This window comes from Canis lupus, chromosome 10 (assembly GCF_048164855.1).
Source record: "Canis lupus baileyi chromosome 10, mCanLup2.hap1, whole genome shotgun sequence".
Taxonomy (NCBI): domain Eukaryota; kingdom Metazoa; phylum Chordata; class Mammalia; order Carnivora; family Canidae; genus Canis; species Canis lupus.
In genome coordinates this window covers 27533611-27557430 of record NC_132847.1, presented here as the reverse complement: position 1 = coordinate 27557430, position 23820 = coordinate 27533611, and the positions used below count along the sequence as shown (strand labels likewise).

Genomic DNA, 23820 nt, shown 5'->3' with positions numbered 1-23820 from the left:
TGCTTGGGTGGCTCAGTTGGTTAAGTGCCTGCCTTCTGCTGAGATGTGGGATCCAGCCACCAGCACTGCTCAGCAGGGGGCCTGCTTCTCCCTCTCCCTCAGCCTACCACTCTCCCTGCTTATGCACAAGCTCACACGTGCTCTCTGTCAAATAAATTTTTTAAAAAAATTTTTTTAATTCTTTTAAATAAAAAACAATCAGGACACCTGGGTGGCTCAGCAGTTGAGCATCTGCCTTTGGCTCCGGTCGTGAACCCATGCATGGAGCCTGCTTCTCCCTCTGCCTCAGTCTCTGCTTCTCTCTCTGCGTCCCTCATGAATAAATAAAATCTTTAAAAAAAAAATCAAAACCCAGCGGATTCAGGAAAAACCCTATCACCCCCATCAACTGCCTGCTTATATTAGAAAGAGAGCTATTAACAGATTTCTCTTTACCTAAGACACTTACCTACGTAACAGGGCGACCTTTGTTTTATAAGGATTTCCTTTCACCTTCCTACTAACGGTCTTTCTCCCCTTTATGTCCTCATGTCCCTCCCTTTGTCCTTAATTCACGTATATACGTTGCCTATCTTTAGAATCTCAGTGTTTGTGTAGATTCCCCTTATGTATACTATTAAATTTTATTTTCTCCCTTTAATGGGTCTTACATAAATTTGATTCTTAGTCTAGCAACACAAGGACTTTGAAGGGTAAAAGAAATTCTTCCACCCCAACAGTGCAAAAGGAAACAGGTGCCTTACAAGGGAGAAATCTGGCAGATGCTAATTAATCATGCATTTAAGCTTGGCATCACCACCAGAACAATGACAACTGTTGCAATGCCCTCATTAAGAAGCAACATCACATGCATAGTACTGCCAAAAATGGAAACAATCAGACCAATCCAAACTATAGAGTATCTACAAAATCAGCCCAAACTCTTACAAAGCATCAGTATTGGGGATCCCTGGGTGGCTCAGTGGTTTAGCACCTACCTTCGGCCCAGGGCATGATCCTGGAGTCCCGGGATCGAGTCCCACATCCGGCTCCCTGCATGGAGCCTGCTTCTCCCTCTGCCTGTGTCTCTGCCTCTGTGTGTGTGTGTGCATCTCATGAATAAATAAAGTCTCTTTAAAAAATTAAAATAAAAACAAAAAGTAAATTTTTAAAAAGCGTCAGTGTCATGAAGGGGGGAGGGGAACAGAAATAGAAACTCTAAAGAGATATGACAACTAAATGTAGTATGTGATCTTGTATTGATTCCTTTTTTTTTTTTTTTTGAGAGAGAGGAAAGGGGGTGGAGAGAGAGAGAGAGAGCGCGTGTGAGCAAAAGCAGGGGGAGGGGCAGAGGGACAGGGAGAAGCTAACCCCCTCAGTGAGCAGGTTGCCCAACAAGGCGCTTGATTCCAGGACCCCAGGACCATGACCTGAGCCTAAGGCAGATGCTTAATCAACTAAGCCACCCAGGTGCCCCTCATTCCTGGATTAAAAAAAAAAAAAAAAAAATCACTGGGACAACTGACCAAATTTAATACGGACTCTACCATAAAACCAGTATTTCTGGGAATTCTGTTAAAAGACAAATTCTGATTCAGCAGGTTGATGTAGGAAAGTGTTGAGTTCAGAGCCAATGGCCAAGAAAGAATTTAGACATCTTTTGTGCAAAAGGTGATTTTATTAAGGATACCTGGGGTGGTTGAACATCTATCTGCCTTTGGCTCAGGATGTGATCCCAGAGTTCTGTGATTAAGTCCCACACTGGGCTCCCTGCATGGAGCCTGCTTCTCCCTCTGCCTATGTCTCTGCCTCTCTCTGTCTCTCATGAATAAATAAATAAAATCTTTTTTTTTTTAAAGGTGATTTTATTAAAGCACGGAGATGGGACCCATAGACAGAGTTGCACTGGGGTCGTGAGGAGTGGCTGATTATATAGTTTCAAGTTGGGAGGGGATCAGGGATAGCCTAAGTCTCTAAGGAATTTTAGAAACAATGTTTCCAGGACCTTAACTGAGCTAGCTATTGTTAGGAAAAGGTTGTTTATTACTTTCTAATAAAACCTTAGTCTTGAGACCCTTCAGGTGTACATTAGTGGGTCACATGCTTGAAAAATGATTGCCAACATACATCTTGACGGGTAGAGGTAAAGAAGTTCCCAAAGGAATTTTTATATATCAAAGTAGATTCACAAGATCCTGGGAGTAGGGGTAAGACTGCCTTTTGCCCTTAGCAAAGTATTAAGATAGAGGCAGTTGGGCTTCTAGAGAAGGTCACTCTGCCCGTTTCAAGGACTTGTTAATGGACTGTAAGTAGTAAGCAAATTTAATTTTTCTTTTGCCTTTGTTTCCCACATTATGTCTAGGGTAGAACATCAGAGACAGCATTTCTCCCAAGTTCCCAGAGAGAACCGACAATGTTCTTGGACCACTCTTTAAAAGGAATTACACTACTTTATCAATGTAAAATGTCTTGTGTGATATTGCAGTTAGGTAAAATCTGTGTCCTTATTCTTAGGAATTACATGCTGAAGAACTTAAGGGTGAAGTACCCTGGAATCTGAAGTTTACTTTCAAATGCCTCGAAAACTTTATATAGAGTAACTGAACAAATATGAAAGATGTTAATAATTGGTAAATCTAAGTGAATTGATGAATCAATTGCTTACTCTATTACTCTTTCAACTTTTCCTTTTTTTTTTTTTTTTAAAGATTTTATTTATTTATTCATGATAGTTACACAGAGAGAGACAGAGAGGCAGATACACAGGCAGAGGGAGAAGCAGGCTCCATGCAGGGAGCCCGACGTGGGATTCGATCCCAGGCCTCCAGGATCGTGCCCGAGCCAAAGGCAGGCGCCAAACCGCTGCGCCACCCAGGGATCCCATCTTTCAACTTTTCCATTCATTTGAAGATGTTAAAAAAAAAAAAGTTGGAGGAAAAGGCTCAGTCTATATAAGAAAATAGTCAAATAAAAAATAGTTACAATACATCAGTGCACAAGAGCAGAGTCCACAAAAGTCCAGGGAGTCCTCACTGAGAATCTGCTGTCCAAGACGAAGGAAGGTAACTGTTTCAGTTTATAGGAGGGGACAATAGCACCAAAGAACTTCGAAGCCTTCCAAAAAGAAGCATGAGTGGAAAACAGAAGATAAATATTTAAATGGCGGAAAATAAAATGAAATAAATGGCAAAAAATAAGGTTTAAAGATAACCAAAGAAATTAAGGGGCATTACAGGTTTGTTTGGTCTTTATTTTTCCTAACTTAAAAATACTTTGGGCCCATTCTATTCTTACTGTTTATAATACTACTTGAGAAATCCTACAACCCTATCCACCCATTCACCCACCTGAAAAAAAGCAGCAAATCTCACCTCTTCATAGCTGCCACAGTGAAGGCCAAAAGTGGCCAGAGTGGCATTTCCCAAATTCAAAGGACTTCTCCCCACAAGCAACTGAAGAGCTGAGTTCCTCCAACTCCATAGGTTGCAAAGAAAGCATTTTCCTCCCTATCTATTCCCTCATGGGCTTTCCCCATTTCTGCTAACCAAAGTTCCACCAAACCAGCTGCCTTACTAGACTCTAGGCCCTTCTTTCATCCTCTCCCTCCCCCCTCCTCTGCACTCAGTAAATACCTCACTCTACTAACCCTTCAGTCTCAGGGCTCTGGCCTAGGTCCCAGTTGAAAATACCTAGGCATCTTCTCATTTCCAATCATTATCCAGACAGCCTCATTTATCCTAAGAGCCTACTCCCCCCTGAAAAAAATGAGGATGCTTCCCCACCACAAACAGGATGAAGCCCAAACTCCTGTAAACAAACCTGACTCAGCCTGAGACTCATCACCTGAATCCACTCTGTGAATCTCCAATGCACACGCATATGTCCAGACCCCTTTATATAAATCCTTTCCTCTGTCCAGAGCACCTTTCCAGTCTTTTCCATCTTCCTTGAAGACACAAACAAGTGTCCTCTAATCCCACAGAGAGAGCCGTTCCCTCTCTTCTGGGTTCCCCCAGCACTTCACAAGCTTCTCTGTTACAGCACTTAATACACAGCACTAGATCCGTGCATCCATCTCCCAGGAAACTGGGAGCTCCCCTTTGAGCAGGGAAACCAAGGCTTTTTTAAGCATAACTTTGACCTAACAACATTCTATAAATAATCAACAACTGGCTTGACAGTTTCAGGTTTCATCTAGCAAGTGACACTTGTTGAAGAAGTAAGAAATGTCTCTCTCAAGGTACTCAGGTGGCTCAGTGGGTTGAGCATCTGATTCTTGATTTCAACTCAGGTCACAGTCTTGGGGTCCTGGGATCAAGCCCCATGTTGGGCTCCAGGCTCAGGGAAGAGTTGGCTTGAGAGGTTTCTCTCTCCCTCTCCCTCTCCCTCTCCCTCTGCCACCTCCCACCCCAACTTGCTCGAACACAGGCAGTCTCTAAAATAAATAAATAAATCTTTAAAACAATGTGTATTATAAATTAGCAAAAACAGCTACAGATTGCTAATTCTTACCTGTCAGTGATATCACTAAGGCTAATACTCCCATTAGTTTGTAAATTTCTTGAGGTTAGCAATGGTGACTTAGAAATTCTTAACATCTTCCCCAATAAGTGCTTTGAAAGGCAGACTTTTAATAAATGTTTATTGCATTTAACTGAACCCTTCCCACTGTAACTGAGATACAGCAAACTAAAGGTTGCCTTTGATCATGACTCCATAAAGACACCTAGAAAACATTACATCTTTCATTGGTCTTAATGACCCCAAAGATGCTTAAATTTCTCTCAAGTACTGCAGTCTTCTTCCATTCCCTTGGTTTTTTTCCCCCTTCTCCCAAGGGATAGAGCTCACATTTCACTTAGCCACTTCCCTGCAAAATGACAGGTTTCTAAAGATACACTTCAAAGTTAGACCACAGCTTTTCTGAGAACATGATGACCCCAGGTCCAAGGAAGCAAGAAAATGATAACAGATGATTGTAAGAAACCTTTGCCAATTCAGAGATCCCCAGGAAGAGAAAACCCCATGAACACTGATGAGTAACTTATCCTTTCAGTTCTGCCTTATTCACTGCACTATCATTTTTCACAAACCATGATTAAGAGTCTAGATTAATAATGAAATATTTAACGTAATGAAATATTCAATATACCATGGGAGAATAGTAACAGTGCATCTTTGCTTAGAAAGAAAAGCATGTATCGGAGCTGCACAGGGTAAATGGACTATTAGCAAAGATTCCTATCCTTCATGTCACTTGAAATGGGCTACACTGAATGCATTTCCTGAGTTAATGACAGCACTTTCAATTTCAAGAACAGGGATTCAGTCCTACCTGGTTAATAAACCAGTACAGGATTATGTAACCTGATAATTAGGCTTCCAACTCACATCTTCAATTCGTAAAGTCAAATATTAATCAGCCATAACAATAAAACATTTTCAAAAGCAACTGATGGTCAACTTATTTATGACAATATTTACTAATGAAATCTCAGAATAAGAAAATGAGGGGAATCTAAGGCTCAATAAAAATGAAATGCAATAGCCAAAACTAAGTAATCCAGGAAAGAACTAGCTTTAAAATTAGCAATTAAGAAGAAAAAAAAAAAAAAAAAAAGAAAAAGAAGAAGAAAAACCAGTTATTTAACACTAAGATTAAATTGGATTATTCATGGGACGCCTGAGTGGCTCAGTGGTTGAGCATCTGCCTTTGTGTTTTGTTTTGTTTTGTTTTTTTTAAAGATTTTATTTATTTACTCATGAGAGACACACAGAGAGAGAGGCAGAGACACAGGCAGAGGGAGAAGCAGGCTCCATGCAGGGAGCCCAACATGGGACTTGATCCTAGGTCTCCAGGATCAGGCCCTGCGCTGAAGGTGGCGCTAAACCGCTGAGCCACCCGGGCTGCCCTCATTACAAATTTTTAAAGCAAATGATAGTTTGTTTCTTCTATAAAGCCCTGGAAGTCTCTTTAAAAAAAATTTTCACAGCTTAAAATTATAACAACTTTCCACAGTGTAATTCATGCTCTTCCTCTACTACAATTACGACACAGGACACACCACAAGGAACTTTAAAAACCAAATCATACTATTCATATAACACTTGTTCCAAACAATCAATCTTTATAAACATTTAAAATAACACTCAAGGCAGCCCGGGTGGCTCAGCGGTTTAGCGCAGCCTTCAGCCCAGGGTGTGATTCTAGAGACCCAGGATCCAGTCCCACATCGGGCTACCTGCATGGAGCCTGCTTCTCCCTCTGCCTGTGTCTCTGCCTCTCTCTCTCTGTCTCTCATGAATAAATAAAATCTTTAAAAAAATAAAAAATAAAATAAAATAACACTCAGCGGTTGAGCATCTGCCTTTGGCTCAGGGCATGATTCTGGGGTCCCGAAATCCAGTCCCCACATCGGGCTCCCTGCAGGGGGCCTGCTTCTCCCTCTGCCTATGTCTCTCTGCCTCTGTGTGTCTCTTATGAATAAATAAAATCTTTAAAAAAATAACAAAGTAGCCTTTCAAATCATATTTACATTATACGCATTACTCCAAACTTGAGCCACTGAAAAAGCACAAATCACAAATTAAACCACAATCAAAAAGTAGAGGTGATAGATGGCAGTCTATCAACAAGCAAATAGAAATGCATGTTAATTTCAAGCTCCATTGGAAATGGGGTTGGTGGCATGCTTGCACATGGAGAAGTTTGATAGTTACAAAAAAAAAAAAAAACTAAAGAAAAAAATAATGAACATTTAGAGACTCCAAGAGTTTAGAAAGGGCAATGTTGGAAGTTTTATTTTGAAGCACGGTTATTTCTGCATGCTTTGAACTTTCAATAATGCATAAATTTAGTATAGTGCTCTTGCAAGTGAACAAACAGCATTAGACAGGGCATATCAAGCCATACTGTTCACTTCCCCAGACTGTTTGGCCCAGGCATACCTTGTGAGAGGCTGAGCTGATCAACACACTACACAAGCAATGACCCTCAAGGTCTGGAAGCTAGCACACTAGCATCTGGGTATATTTTAGGAATTGTTGCTCAGGAAGGCTCTCCCAAGAAGCCTGATATATTTTGCATTTATCTATTTTTCTTTTCTGAATTTTTTTTTAAGGTTTTATTCATTTGAGAGAGAGAGAGCACATGTGGGTGACCAGGGTGGAGGGACAAAGTTAGAGGGAGAAGCAGGTTCCCGCTGAGCAGGGAGCCGTTTGTGAGGCTTAAATCCAGGACTCCAGGACCACCATCCTAGCCAAAGGCATAGGCTCAACCAACTGAGCCACCCAGGTTTCTCTTTTTTTTTTTCTTCAAAGAAAACAGAAGGAACTAGTAAGATTCAAATCCTCCAATGTGTACATTATAACATTTTAACGTATTCAAGTATTCCTTGAATACTTTTAAGGGTGTGTCTTCACAGTCACTCATAAGGAAAAAATTATTTAAGCTGAGAAAGCAGAAATGATAATTAACCTTCGTTTTCATTATTTATGTATATGTCAAAGATCAAATTTGCAAAAAAAATTTTTTTCGATGACTATTTTTTACCTATTTTATCACTTTCACACACAGTAAGATTTACTCTGGTGTACTATTCCACAAGTTTTATCAAACTCTCACAGCTCTGTAATCACTTCCACAATAAAAATATATATAACATAAATGAATTTATTTTCACAACACATGTACACATTTGAATCACAGAATAAAAATGTACAAAATGTTACTAGTGTCAGGAGCTAATTTGGCATCAGCTTAATACAAAACTACAGCAATCAAAACAGCATGGTAGGGATGCCTGGGTGGCTCAGCGGTTGAGCATCTGCCTTTTGCTCAGTGTGTGATCCCGGATTTCTGGGATCAAGTCCCGCACTGGGCACTTGGCATGGAGGATGCTTCTCCCTCTGCCTAGGTCTCTGCCTCCCTCTCTCTGTGTTTCTCATGAATAAATAAATAAAACCTTAAAAAATAAAAAAAAGACCAAGAGAATAAACAATCCATAAACAAAAGCTCACATTTACAATCAAATTATTTTCAACAAAGGTGTCAAAACCATTCAAAGAGGAAATGACAGTCTTTTCAACAAATGGTGCGGAGTAACCTGCATATCCACATGTAAAAGAATGAAATTGGATCATTACCAAATAACATACAGAAAAATGAACTCAAAATGGACCAAAGACCTAACTGTTAAGCTAAAACTATTAAACTCTTAGAAAAAAGACACAGGGCAAAAGTTTCATGACATTGGATACGGAGATGATTTCCTTCATACATCACCAAAGGCACAAGTAAATTGGACTTCATCAAAATAAAAACTTCCGTGTACAAAGGACATAATCCACAGGGTAAAAAGGCAACTTAGATAATGGAAGAAAATATTTTCAAGTCATATGAGATAAGGGATTAATTCTCAGAAAATACAGAGAACTCCTAAAATCAAACACCAAAAAAACAACTCAATGATGTGCAAAGGATCTGAATAAACATTTCTCCAGAGATACACAGGGATGTCCAACAAACACATCAAAAGATACTCAACACCACGAGTCACTAGGGAAATGCAAATCAACACTACAATGAAATAACCCCTCATATTCATTAGGATGGCGACCATCAAAGAAAAAAGAAAAAAATAAGACAGAAAGTGTTGTCAAAGATGTGGAGAAATTAGAGCCCTTGTGTACTGCCCGTAGGAATGTAATATGGTAAGTATGACAGTTCCTAAAAAAAATTTAAAATTAGGGGGCAGCCCGGGTGGCTCAGCGGTTTAGCGTCAACTTCAGCCCAGGGTGTGATCCTGGAGGTGGGGGACTGAGTCCCACATCAGGCTCCCTGCATGGAGCCTGCTTCTCTCTCTGCCTCTCTCTCCCTCTCTCTCTCTCTCTCTCTGTCTCTCATGAATAAATAAAATCTTAAAAAAAAATTTTTAATTAACGTACCAAATAATCCATGTTGATAAAACATAACAAGACATTTTTATTTTCTTTAAAGATTTTTTTTTTGAGATTTATAAAACTTTAAGGAATTTATTTATTTGAGAGATCATGCACAAGCGGAGAGGAGGGGAGAGGAGGGAGAGAGGAAGAAGCCGACTCAGGGAGTCTTACATGGGGCTCAATCCCACAATCCCCAGGACCATGGGTTCATTACCTGTGCCAAAGGCAGATGCTCAATGCTCAACCAATTGAGCCACCCAGGTACCCCTGAAAAAATTTTTTAAACAACAGCAAAACTTTTCCCCAGGAATTCCACTTCAAAGTTATCCATAATAAATAATCAAGGATGGGCAGAAGATTTAGCTACACTAAAGAAGCTCTGGAAGCAAACTAAATGTTTAACAGAGAGTTGATTAAAAAGAAGCTACATAACAGGGATCCCTGGGTGGCGCAGCGGTTTAGCGCCTGCCTTTGGCCCAGGGCGCGATCCTGGAGACCCGGGATCGAATCCCACGTCAGGCTCCCGGTGCATGGAGCCTGCTTCTCCCTCTGCCTGTGTCTCTGCCTCTCTCTCTCTCTCTCTCTCTCTGTGTGACTATCATTGATAAATGAAAAAAAAAAAAAAAATTAAAAAAAAAAGAAGCTACATAACAGAATAGTAGGGGCATTATTAGCATTAATAACATTAACATGCTATATTAGGATTATACAATTAATCATGTCATCAGTTCTAAAGCATATGTATTTTACATTTTTAAGTCTCTAAAATTCGGATGTATCTTACATATGACATCATTGCCTAGTTTATTTGGCAGTCTTTTTTTCTAAGTGATACTTAAAATAAAAGTCAATCTTAAAAAAAAAAAGTCAATCTTATCCCACTAATAGGGAAATGTTCAAATTATAATAAATGGCCAGTAGATTACAAAGATTACAAAAGAGCACATACATTAAAAACTAATTTTTATAAAAGTTACAGACAGGGACACCTGGGTGGCTCAACGGTTGAGCGTCTGCCTTTGGCTCAGGGCCTGAACCTGATTCCCGGGATCAAGTCCCACATCGGACTCCTTGCATGGAGCCTGCCTCTCTTTCTGTGTGGATGAATGAATAAACAAATAAATAATGAATAAATAAATAAAATATTTGTAAGTTACAGACAGTATACATACCTAGAAAAAAAGATTAGAAGATGTACACCAAAATGTTATTAACAGAGTTTATCTCTAAGTGCTATAAATTTTATTACCAAAAAAACTTGAATAAGCTGAATGTAAAGCCATGCCTCCACCCCCTGGCACAATCCTACATATAGCATATGTATACCTATTATAACTTATACAGTATTTATCAAAGAGTATCTGCTATGGGTTTACAAATGAGTCAGGTATCACAGGAGTCAAAGATTCAGAAGAATGAATTGCCCTGAAGGAGCTCGGCATCTAGCCAAAGAATTTGTTGTCTAAGAGAGTCTAAAGGAAGCAGCAATTTAATACTATTTAAATACTGAACTAGTTCACTAGTTTTACTTGTAGGACAACCCACTTAATATGGATAAAAACATTTCCTGTTCAGGACTCCATAAATGAAAGAATAAATTACCATTTTATCACATTAGAAGTTAAATATCCTTCATAGGGGCACCTGGGTGGCTCCTCAGGTTAAGTATCTGACATCGGCTCAGGTCTATGATCCCAGGGTCCTGGGATGGAGCCTGGCATTGGGCTCCCTGATCCCCAGGAACCTGCTTCTCCCTCTCCCTCTGCCATTCCCCCTGCTTACGCTCTGTCAAGTAAATAAATAAAATCTTAAAGAATAAACAAATAAATATTCTTTACAAATTCTCTTCTTGGGGCAGCCTGGGGGGTGGGGGGGAGGGGGGGCTCAGTGGTTTAGCACTGCCTTCAGCCCAGGGCCTGATCCTGAAGACCCGGGATTGGGATTGAGTCCCATGTTGGGCTCCCTGCATGGAGCCTGCTTCTTCCTCTGCCTGTGTCTCTGCCTCTCTCTCTCTCTGTGTCTCTCATGAATAAATAAATAAAAATCTTAAAAAAAAAAAACTAAATAAATAAATAAATAAATAATCTTATTCATTATGCAGGTGACAAAGTTCAAACTCCATACACTCTCCACTTGGGACTTTTAGATTAAAAACTCCTAAAAACATGTTATCATCATAATTCATGAGACAGACACAATCAATGACAAATTAGCAATAGCAGGAAACACCCCACTCTAAACATAACTGGTTATTGTTCATTATGACCTTTTAAAAATTATATTTAGTAGCCCGGGTGGCTCAGCAGTTTAGCGCCACCTTTGGCCCAGGGCATGATCCTGGAGACCGGGGATCCAGTCCCAGGTCAGGCTCCCTGCATGGAGTCTGCTTCTCCCTCTGCCTGTGTCTCTGCCTCTCTCTGTGTCTCTCATCAATAAATAAATAAAATCTTTTTAAAAATTAATTAAATAAAATAAAATAAATAAAAATTATATTTAAAAAATTGTCCTTACTTTTTCCTTGCTCACTCTGGCTCACTTTGCTGGAGGAAAACAGGGTCTACAATAGTAACTTAGTTCCTGCCTTCAAGGTATCCACAGTATAGCTAAAGTGGTGAAAGAAAAAAAAAATAGGGATCCCTGGGTGGCGCTGCGGTTTAGCGCCTGCCTTTGGCCCAGGGCGCGATCCTGGAGACCTGGGATCGAATCCCACGTCGGGCTCCCGGTGCATGGAGCCTGCTTCTCCCTCTGCCTATGTCTCTGCCTCTCTCTCTCTCTCTCTCTCTCTCTCTCTCTGTGACTATCATAAATAAATAAAAATAAAAAAGATAAAAAGCTTTTAAAAAAATAAAATAAAAAAATCTTAAAAAAAAATAAAGAAAGAAAAAAAATAGAGGGCGGGGGGTGGGGGTGAACGGGTGACTGGCACTGAGGGGGGCACTTGACGGGATGAGCACTGGGTGTTATTCCGTATGTTGGCAAATTGAACACCAATAAAAAATAAATTTATGATTTAAAAAGAAAAAGAAAAAAATAGAGACGCTCCAACCCATTGTATTCACCGACTTTTTATACGTAACACCAAAAACAGACAACAAAAGAAAAAATAGATAAACTGACCTTGATCAAAATTTAAAATTCTGTGCATCAAAGGACATTATCAACAGGGTGAAAAGGCAACACAAAAACTTAAGAGAAAATATTTACAAAACATATACTAAAAGGGGATTAATATCCAGAATGTATGTTCACTACTGGATATTTACCCAAAGAATATGAAGACATTCATTCAAAAAGATACATGCAGGGCGCCTGGGTGGCTCAGTCAGTTACGCGTCTGCCTTCAGCTCAGGCTGTGATCTCAGGGTCCTGGGATGGAGTCCCACATCAGGCACCCTGCGCCTGCTTCTCCCTCTCCCTCTGCCTGCCACCCCTCTGATTGTGCTCTCTGTCAAATAAATAAATAAAATCTTAAGAAAACAAAAACAAAAAGATAGATGCATCTTTATGTTCACTGCAGTATTATTTACAATAGCCAACTTATGGAAGCAGCCAGGCGTCCACTGATTAACGAACAGATAAAGAAGATGTGGTATACACAATGGAATATTAGTCATCAAAAAGAACGAAATCTTGCCATTTGCAACTGGGTGGATCTAGAAAGTACAATGCTAAGGGAAATAAATCAGAGAGACAAATACAATATGATTTCACTCATATGTGCAATTTAAGAAACAAAACAAAGGAAAAAAAAACGATAACCAAAAAATAGACTCTTAATTATAGAAAACAAACTGATTCGTACCAGGGGGGAGGTGGGTAGGGGATGAGTGAAATCAGTAAAGGGGATTAAGGGTACACTTAACATGAATAGGTACTGAGTAATGAACAGAATTGCTGAAACACTACACTGTACAACTGAAACGATAACATTTTCTGTTAACTACACTGGAATTTTTTTTTAAATTCAGAACATATAAAGAACATCTACAACTGAACAAAAAAGGAAACAACCCGATTAAAATTACCAGAGGACTTGAACAGAGATTTCCTCAAAGAAAATATACAAATAGCCAATAATCACATGAAAAGATGTTCAAGGTCACTAATCAGAGAAATGCAAATCAAAACCACAAAGAAATATCACCTCACTTCTGTTAGGATGGCTATTTAAAAAAGAAAGAAAAAAAATAACAATTGTTGGTAAGGATGTGAAGAGAAACTAGAACTCTCATACACTACTAGTAAAAATATAAAATGGCACAGCTACTGTAGAAAATAGTACAGCAGTTGCACTGCTGTGCAACTGTGCAAATTGTAAGCACTGAATTTATCTTATGACCCAAAAATTCCATTTCTGGGTTCCTATCCAAAGGAATTGAAAACAGGGATACAAACACATTATGTATACACCCATGTCCGTGTCAGCATTACTAACAGCTAAAAGGTGGAAGCAACCAAAGTGTCCATCAACAGATGAACGGACAAGAGATTATAATTCTGCTTTAAAAAAGGAAGGAAATGGGGATCCCTGGGTGGCTCAGCGGTTTGGCGCCTGCCTTTGGCCCAGAGCGCGATCCTGGAGTCCCGGGATCCAGGCCCACGTCAGGCTCCCAGCGTGGAGCCTGCTTTTCCCTCCTCCTGTGTCTCTGCCTCTCTCTCTATCATAAATAAATAAATAAATAAACAAATAAATAAATAAATCTTTAAAAGAAAAGAAAGAAGGAAGGAAATTCTGACATATGCTACAACACAAGTGAACCTTGAAAGTATTATGCTAAGTAAAATAAACCATCCTGGGTGGCTCAGCAGTTGAGCATCTGCCTTTAGCTCAGGGCATGGTCCTGGGGTCCTGGGATGGAGTCTCCCATCCTGCTCCCTGGGAGGAGCCTGTTTCTCCCTCTGCCTATCTCTCTCTGCATGTCTCTCATGAATAAATAAATAAAATTTGAAAGAAACAAAGAAAGAGAGAGAGAGAAAGGAAGGAAGGGAGAGCAGGGAGGGAAAGCTGAACAAATTAATTTAGGGCCAGAATTTAGAAGGGGCATTTTTTTAAGATTTTATTTATTTATTAGAGAGAGAAAGAGAGCGCACACCGCACATGAGCCAGAGAGTGGGGAGAGAAGTAGACTTGCGCTGAGCAGGGAGCTGGACACAGGGCTGAATCCCAAGACCCCAGGATCATGACCTGAACAGACACTTAACTGAGCCACCAAGGTGTCCCTAGAATTTAGAAGGTCTTGAATGCCAACCTGAGTCTGATCAGTTCAGCAAGGAGATAGCAGTAAGTTTCTCACATGAACATAAGTACTGCTTAGGTGTTAAAAACTGAAAGGTGGGCAGCCCCGGTGGCGCAGCGGTTTAGCACCGTGTGCAGCCCAGGGCGTGATCCTGGAGACCCGGGATCGAGTCCCACGTCCTGCTCCCAGCATGAAGCCTGCTTCTCCCTCTGCCTGTGTCTCTGCCCATCTCTCTCTCTCTCTCATGAATAAATAAACAAATAATCTTTAAAAAAATACTTCATTAAGTAGTTAGGTACGCATGATTTGAGCACTCTTCTACTTGTATATCATACTCTAATTTCTAAAAGTTTTGGGCAGCCCCGGGTAGCTCAGCGGATTAGCGCCGCCTTCAGCCCAGGGCATGATCCTGGAGACCTGGGATCAAGTCCCAGGTCAGGCTCCCCGCATGGAGCCTGCTTCTCCCTCTGCCTGTGTCTCTGCCTCTCTCTCTCTCTGTCTCTCTCTCTCTCTCTCTCTCTCTGTCTCTCATGAATAAATAAATAAAATCTTTTAAAAAGTTTTGTCAAAAATAAAAGCCCAGGCCCCATTTCTAAGAAACCCCCAGCTGGGATAAAGATATATAAAAATACTTGCCAAACAGTATGAAAAATGCAACCACAGAATATGTACAAGCTACCCAAGAAGCACTGAGTTCTAAGAGAAAACCCAGAGGCACTGACATCTAAGGTAGATTTTAAAGAGTAAATGAGTTTGTCACATGGATGAAAAAAAGAGAACAGGTTCAGGCAAAGGAAGAATATGAAAAAGCCACCAAAGCAAACAAAAATAGAAAAATTTATCCAGAGAACCTCAAGTAGTTTCAATAGCTCAAAGATAAGAAGATGGGCATCCCGCGTGGCTCAGCGGTTTAGCGCCACCTTCAGCCCAGGGCATGATCCTGGAGACCCGGAATGGAGTCCCAGGTCGGGCTCCCTGCATGGAGCCTGCTTCTCCCTCTGCCTGTGTCTCAGCGCCTCTCTCTCTCTCTCTCTGTCTCTCATGAATAAATAAATAAAATCTTAAAAAAAAAAAAAAAAGATAATCTAAACTGCAGTGGAACAAAGAAAAGAGAAAAAAGGAATTAACGTAAGAGGAACACTGGATGAACGGATTTCATCTCTGATTAGACATGATGAGAAAAGGAGGAACAATGGAATGGAGACGGTTTTGACTGTGAAGCTCTCCATAATCTGACCATTGCCTCATTGTCATAGTTCCACCCACAAGCTAGACTCTAGATGTTAAACTCTTTTTCTTCCTCATTCATTCAACAGTATCTCATTTGCCCTCCAGGTCATGCAAGTCAAAGGCTAAGGCTACCAAGGGGCTCACAGGACCACTTTTTTGTAGCAGAAAAGGCAAATGGGGACTCAATAATATAAGGTACAGAATAATGGAGTACATCTCCTGGTAAGAAGAGGTTCGCTACCAGAAAGGAAAGCCCTGAGTCATGAGGCGTGACTAAGAGCTCATCATGAAAGGGACAGAATACAGTTGGGGAGAGAGGTATGCATCATTGAACATCTATAACTTGTTTCTACAAGTTATAGATAAGCCTAGGCCCCTACACCCAATCCTTATTTAAACCCTGTCTCACTTCCCCAAACTACAGCTTCTTTCATCAGCACCACCTCACTCCCACCATCTTCCTTTAAAATATCACATCATGGGGATCCCTGAGTGGCGCAGTGGTTTGGAGCCTGCCTTTGGCCCAGGGCGCAATCCTGGAGACCCGGGATCAAATCCCACGTTGGGCTCCAGGTGCATGGAGCCTGCTTCTCCCTCTGCCTCTCTCTCTCTCTCTCTCTCTGTGTGTGTGTGACTATCATAAATAATTTTTTTAATTTTTTTAAATAAATAAATAAAATATCACATCATGAAACTCCCTACTATGGCTTCTAACAGATCTTAGAGTAAAATCTAAACCTGTTCCCTGGCAATCTTGTGGAAGACCTTCTCCCCACTCCAAAAGTACTCAAGCTATACAGGTCTTAGGTCTCAAAACACATGAAGTTCCTTCCTGTCTCAGGATCTTTACACAAGCCGAGGACTGTTCCCTTGGTCCAGATCTTCACCACCACTACACGTAACCACCTTCAACAACCAGGTGGGTCTGTCATGTCTCAGGCTACTACTTTCTCAAAAAATTCCTGATCAACAGTTACTGTTGATCTCCACAAATGGTTTAGGTTTCCAGAAAAGAAAGGTGTCTCATTTGGGGCATGCTGAATTTGAGAAGCCCCTGGGACACATAGCTCTCTGGTGTACAGGTGACCACACAGGTGAGGTGAGACATCCACTACCGAAATAGAAAACTTGGGACTTGAGCGCTGAAGTCTGAAGACATGGAAACTGGGCAGAGAAGGGATTCTCAGCTTAGAGGGAGATCTCAATTACTGTACAGAATGAGATGCTGCTGATGGCAATGACTGTGATACCACCTCAATGATGTCAGAGACTGGGATAGGTTTGAAAGAAATCTTGGGTAGGAGTGGATTAAAAGGAAAAACAATAAGAAGCAAGAGCCAAGGGCAGCCTGGGTGGCTCAGCGGTTTAGCGTGCCTTCAGCCCAGGGCCTGATCCTGGAGACCCAGGATCAAGTCCCACACCGGGCTCCCTGCATGGAGCCTGCTTCTCCCTCTGCCTGTGTCTCTGGTGAATAAATAAATACAATCTTAAAAAGAGAGAGAGAGAGAGAAGAGCCAAAAACAAGGAAAATCAGAAGAGTCATATTGGAATTACACCAATTCCTATTGCCTTTTATGCTTCCTCCACTGACAAAACCCGAATCGCGTTTCATACAGTTCAAATAAATGCCACTCCCTTCCAGACACTTTCTGGACTTCTCCAAACAAAATTTATTAGGCCCCTCTCCAGATCGACACCACGAGGGGTTCAGTGCTCAGGAGGGAGCCCGATTCTCCTCCTCCCTCAGCTCCTCCCCCTACTCGTGCTCTCTCCCGCTCACTCATTCTCTTAAATAAATAAATAAATAAATAAATTAATTAATTAATTAATTAATTTTTTAAAGCTTATTTAACTTAATAAAGTCCAGAAGGGTAAACAACTGAGCAGAGGCTATGGATAATTTCTCTTTCGCCTTGTAAAACAAAGTTAACATATCCTCATTAATCTAATTTATATATTTTTTTAAAGTAACATATACTTGCAGTCGTTGAAAAAGTCACTGCTGAACAAAATATCCTCATAGAAACGCACATCCTGTTGCAACAATACAATGATGTAACCGTTTCCTTCAACATAAGTACGAAACGGCCCTTAATTTTAGTTGGGAGACTTAACCTATCTTACTCTTCTAAATTGCAAATTCCGTCCCAAACGAACACCGAAGAAATGTCACAGAGACGCCAGAGGCCCTAAGAGGACGTCGGCCAATCCCGGCCTGAGCCGAGGGCCGCCCGCACCTCGGGAAGCCACTCCCGCCAAGCCAGGGTCAGGCATTCGGGCCACATTTTTTTCCAACAAGTGCTTCCAATCACGCACGATCCTTCCAGAGTCAAGAGGGAGCCTGCGGCGCCGCCCGTGAGGACAAGGACCGCCCCGGGCGCAGCGCACGGAAGGCCGAGCAACCTCACAACAAAGGTTCCCCGCGCTCTCGCCGAAGTCCGCTCGGGGGCGGCGCCCCCTCCCCGCCGGCCGGGCGCAGACCCGCCGCCCCACCTCGCCCTCCGCGGGGGCCCGGGCCCAGCGCCACTCCCGGCCGCGCACCGCCCAGTTTCGGGGGAGGGGGGAGGGGAGAGGAGGAAGGGGGAGGGGGGAGGGGGAGGAGGGTGCGACCACGGAAACCACAAGCCGCAATCACTTCCCAGGAAAGCTCAACTCCCCGCCACTCCCGCACCGGAAACACGGCGCGGGCTCCCCTCCAGGCGGAAGGCGGCCGAGGGGCCCGGCGCGCGCCCCGAGCCGCCTGGGACAAAGTTTGGAAGCCCGGAGAAACTTTCCCGAGAGGCAGCGCCGCGCCCCCGCCGGGCCCGCCGCCCGCTCCGCTCCAGCCGCCGCGCGGCCCCCCAACTTGCCGAGCGCCGGGAGCGCCGCCCCGCCCGCCGGGCCGGAGCGCAGGCCGGGGCCCCGCACGGGAAGCCGCACGGGAAGCCGCACGGGAAGCCGGCGATCGCCGCCCCGCAGCCCGCCGGGAGCCCGTCAGGGCGGGGTCGCCCCGGAGCCCGCGGCCCGCGCGCAGGAGGAGCCCCTCGGGCCGGCTGCGGAGCCCGCGCCCCCGTCAAGAGAGTTACCTGCGGCGAGGGGGGGCGAGCGCAGGAAGGTTCCCGAGGCCCGGAGCCGACGGCCGCCGCTTTGTCTCCCTCCAGTCCGACTCCGAGGAGGAAATGGGCCGCCAGGCGCCCCCGCCCCCGGCCCGCCCCCCGCCCGCGGCCCCGGCCCCGCCCGCCCTTCCCAGCACCTCCCTCCGGCGCTCTTCCCGGCGCCTCCCGCCGCCGTCCCGCTTTCCCGGCCCTCGCCTTGGGGACGAGGCCCCGACCGGGGGACCCCGGTGACGCCGAGCCGGGACCTCTTGCTCTCCGCCCTGTACCCCTGAGTTACTTCACCTCAGGCCCCTAGTGGGGGTTCAGGCCAGGAGTGATTCCCGCCCCCACCACCCCAGGAAGGAGGAGCGGTGACTCCTGGAACAGCCTGAGAGCGGGGGAGGGCAGGTGAGTCACCGCTCCGCGCACAGGTGAGTCTCGGGTGCTGCCCGCGCCGGCCCCACCCCCACCCCCCCCCCCCCCAGCTGCTGCCGCGGGGAGCGGGCGCGACGACGCCGTCCAGGGGACGCTCCTCCGAACAGTGCCACAGGTGCTCCCGAGTAACAGGCTTCCAGGAAAGTACTTCAGGCCCACCCACTGGCCGTACGACCTCAAGGCCCCAGGCCGAGTGGTGCTAGAAGCCGACCCTAGGGGCTTCATACTGTGAGGTGGGCGGCCTCCTGGAAGTCACCTACTCCAAGCCCTCACTTGACGGATTGGGAACCCAAGAACCCTCCTGTTGATGGACAAGAAGCACGTTACAGCAGCGTCCGCTCCTGAGATTGCCCCCTACACACGCGCGCGCGCGCACACACACATTTGATGGACCTGGCTTCTGTCCCGATCCCTCCAGCCATTTAGGGAACGCCACCCCCACTCTTCCTTATCTTCCTGGCGAATGCTCTAAAAAAAACTTCAAAACAAACAAACAAACAAACATAACAATTACATATTCACTATCAGCCTGGTATAGAAAACCCTTATAAGGTTTCGACTCTTTCATCATGGGATGATGAACAAGGCTGATTTCAGTATTGGCCTAGAAATCCAAAATAATGCAAGACCAATACCCACTGCCACCTTGATGCCGAGCCAACACTGAACAGGGTGCTGGGGACGCTGCCCTCGGCATGTCTACCTTTACTACTCACATCTCCCTCTCCCCCAGGAAATGCAAACTCCTGGAAGACAGAACCTGTATTCCCTATAGCACCCGGCTCAGTGCTCATCCCTAGGCAGTGCCAGGTTAACATCCACAAGTGAATGTGCTCACAGTAATTCAAAGCACTATGGGAGTGGTAAGTGAGAGCTGTGGACAGGACAACTGCATGGCTCAGCGGTTAAGCCATGAGACTCTTGGTTTCCATTCAGGTCATGATCTCAGGGTCATGGGATTGAGCCCGCCTTGGCCTCCACACTCAGCACAGAAACTGCTTGTCCCTCTCCCTCTGTTCCTGCCACCACTACCCCCAGTCATGCATGCTATCTTGTGCTCTCTCTCAAATAAACTTAAAAAAAAAACAAACTTTAAAAGGTGTGAACAATAGGCAATAGGACCATGAAGGGAGAGAATGAACTTAAAGAGAAAGACTTTAACAAGGCCATTATTTTAAAGATTTTATTTATTTATTTGACACAGAGAGAGCACAAGTAAGGGGAGTGGCAGGGAAGGGAGACTCACTGAGCAGGGAGCTGGATGTGGAGCTTGATCCCAGGATCCCGGGAACATGACAGCAGCAGAAGGCCGACGCTTAACCAACTAAGCCACCCAGGTGCCCCAAAAGGGCCATTCTTGTCTATCAGTACCCCATTCTGTTTCTGGCTTCAGAGTCTTTGCCCCTTTAGCATCCACTCCTCCTGGAATGGTCATGGCTTCTTCCCCCCACCACCCTTGGCTACCTCAGAACATAGTAATCAATCAATAAATATCTATCTAAACCAACTAGAGACAATTAAAGGGATCATACTCCATAGCTTTGTACATCCATCACTTCACTCAGGAGCAACTACTTAATTGCTGAAGCCCCTTAAACAAAAATTATCAATTTCAAGACAGCAACAGTGGAGTGTTAATGAAGCCTTTCTAAGCATAAGGCTCTACTATAGTTTTAATATTTGCATCCCTTTAAATAAAATCTTTAAAAAGAAAAAGCTGAGCCACCCAGGCATCCCATCTTCCATTACATTTCAATTTGTGGAAGAGGGCAGCCCTGGTGGCTCAGCAGTTGAGTGCCGCCTTCAGCCCAGGGCCTGGAGACCCAGGATCAAGTTCCGCGTTGGGCTGTGTGGAGCCTGCTTCTCCCTCTGCCTGTGTCTCTGCCTCTTTCTCTTTCTGTGTCTCTCATGAATAAATAAAATATTAAAAATAATAATAATAATAATTTGTGGGAGAACAGGATCAGGTTAGTTTTATTCACAGTCATGTCCTCCCCCTCTTGCCCTGGGCACAAAGCAAGTACCTGGGACTTGAATGCTCAAGTCTTTCTTGGTAAGCTTTCAAGGTTTCTCAGAGATAGAAAGCTGACTCCCCTTAGCTTACAGGAAACACTACAAGTCCATCATCATATCCTTTTTGTCACCTGACCCTTCTCTTCCCCCAAACAACCCCTGCACTGTCATCTTTAGGGCCTTTGCATTGCTCTAATGAAATACCACAGAATGGGTAGCATAAACAGCAGACATGTATTTCTCACAGTTCTGGAGGCTGCGAAGTCCAAGATCAAGGCATCAGCATGGTCATGTTCTGGTAAGAGCTGTCTTCCTGGGTTACAGTGTGATCCTTCTTGCTATGTCCTCACAAGGCAGAAGGGGCAAGGGACATCTCTGGGGCCTCTTTTCTGAGGACACTAATCTCCTGCACAAGGGCACTCCTCATGACCTAATCACCTTTCAAAAACTTCATTTCTTAATGCCATAACTTTTGGCATTAGGTTTTCAACATAGGAATTTTAAGGGATGCAAATATATTTTTTAATATATTTTTTTAAGATTTTTTTTTTTTTTTTTTTGAGAGAGAGAGTGCACAGAGGGAGGGGGAGAAGCAGATTCACCACTAAGAAGGGAGCCCTACTTGGGGGTTGATCCCAGGACCTGGGGATCATGACCTGAGCCAGACGCAGACACTTAACCAACCTAGTGCCCTAGAGGCCAAATGGAGATTGTGTTTCAAGGAAACTAATCAGGAGCACCTGGGCGGCTCAGTCCATTAAGCTTCTGCCTTCAGCTCAGTCATCATCTTGGGGTCCTCTGATCAAGCCCCGCATCAGGCCCCCTGCTCAGTAGGGAGCCTATTTTTCCCTCTCCCTCTGCCACTCCCCCTGCTTGTGCTCTCTCAAATAAATAATTTTTTAAATGAATGAATGAATGAATAAAATCAATCTTAAAGATAAAGGTGATCAAACATGAATGATGGTACCAGTTAACTGTGCACAAAGACTGACCACTGGGGACACCTGGGTGGCTCAGTGGTTGAGCACCTGCCTTCAGGCCAGGGCATGATCCTAGAGTCCTGGGATCGAGTCCCACATCGGGCTCCCTGCATGGAGCCTGCCTCTCTCTCTGTGTCTCTGCCTCTCTCTCTCTCTCTCTCTCTCTGTCTCTCATGAATAAATAAATAAAATCTTTATTTTATTTTATTTTTTTATTTATTTATTCATGATAGTCACACAGAGAGAGAGAGAGGCAGAGACATAGGCAGAGGGAGAAGCAGGCTCCATGCACCGGGAGCCCGATGTGGGATTCGATCCCGGGTCTCCAGGATCACGCCCTGGGCCAAAGGCAGGCGCCAAACCGCTGCGCCACCCAGGGATCCCAAATAAAATCTTTTTAAAAAAAAAAAAAGACTGACCACTGGATGTGACATCGTGGAGGTCATCAGGGACCTTGATAAGAGCAGTTTTGGTGGAGAGGTGAGTGCTAAAGTGTGACTGGAGTGCCTCATAGCACAAAGGTCACTTCCTCAGGTCCCTGAACTCAGACTAGGTTAATTTCTCCCCAAATCTATTTGTGACTTCTATCTTCACACTTAACTTTCTTTTTATAGTATACCTGTTTTAATAGCTGTCTCTTTCATTATATTTTATTTTTATTTTATTTTTTAAGATTTTACTTATTTATTCATGAGAGTTACAGAAAGTGAGAGGCAGAGACACAGGCAGAGAACAAGGCTCCCTGCAGGAAGCCGGATGCGGGACTCGATCCCAGGACCCCAGGATCATGCCCTGAGCTGAAGGCAGATGCTCAAGCATCTGAGCCACCCAGGCGTCCCAGTTACTTTTAATTAAGCCAGACAGGGAAGCCCCGGTGGCTCGGCGGCTCAGTGGTTTAGCGCCGCCTGCAGCTCAGGGTGTGGTCCTGGAGACCCAGGATCGAGTCCCACATCAGGCTCCCTGCATGGAGCCTGCTTCTCCCTCTGCCTGTGTCTCTGCCCCTCTCTCTCCTCTCTGTGTATTCTCATGAATAAATAAATAAAATCTTTAAAAAGAAAAAATTAAGCCAGACAGTAAAGAGACTTGCAAAATAATGACATGTCTCCTTGAATTTCCTTTTGTTTTAAAAAAATTATCATTTTTCTTTAAAAGATGATATTTATGATAATGTAATAATACAATAACATTAATAGATAAAACTCACATAAACAAAAGCCCTCTGGAGGTCCTCAAAAAGTTTTGAGTGTAGAAGATTCTTGAGATCCAAAAGTTTAACTGCTGTTACAGTATCCAGGACTCCATTCTTGGACCTCTTTTTCTGTTTGCAATAATCCCATTGGTGATCTCACCTAGTCTTTTGCCATAATGTATGATGACAATTCCAGGTTTATATCACAACCTCAGCCTTTCTCCTGAATTGTAAACTTCCATAATATTTCCCTACTTGATACCTCCATTTGGATACCTAGTAGGCACCTAAGCATCTCGCACTTTGTATGTCTGTATGCCTAAAACTGATTTCCTGGTAACTGTCCAAACCTGCTAATCCCACAGTTTTCTTCATTTCATTAAATGGCAACTTCAGGGGCACCTGGGTGGCTCAGTCAGCTAAGCAACTGTCTTATATTCAGGTTGTGATCCTAGCTTCCTGGGATTGAGCCTGCATCTGGCTCCTACTCAGCTGAGGAGTCTGTGTCTCCCTCTCCCTGTGCCCCTCCCCTTGCTTGTGTAGGCGTGCATTCATATCTCTCTCTCTCAAATAAATAAATAAGATATTTTTCAAATTGGTAGCTCTATTCTTCTAGTTGTTGAGGCCAAAAACTTTGGAGTCATCCTATGTTCTTTCCCGCACACATTTTATATCTCTTTCCTCAACAGATCTGTGCCTCTACTTTCAAAATATATTCAGTGTGTGTGTGTAGTATATAT

The 23820-nt window shown here is 43.7% G+C and overlaps 1 protein-coding gene across 3 annotated transcripts in view; it reads right to left on the bottom strand.

Moving 5' to 3' along the window:
• The window catches only part of CTNNA1 (catenin alpha 1), a 184932-nt gene extending 166348 nt beyond the window's left edge, over positions 1-18584 (bottom strand). Inside the window, exon 1 of one of the 3 annotated variants that reach the window (XM_072841227.1) lies at positions 18455-18584. The gene's annotated coding sequence lies outside the window, so the exon portion shown is untranslated. Of the gene's footprint in view, positions 1-18238; positions 18330-18454 lie in introns of those variants that run through there. The other 2 variants (XM_072841226.1, XM_072841222.1) reach the window with 2 other exon arrangements.
• Between the last annotated feature and the right edge of the window lie 5236 nt (positions 18585-23820).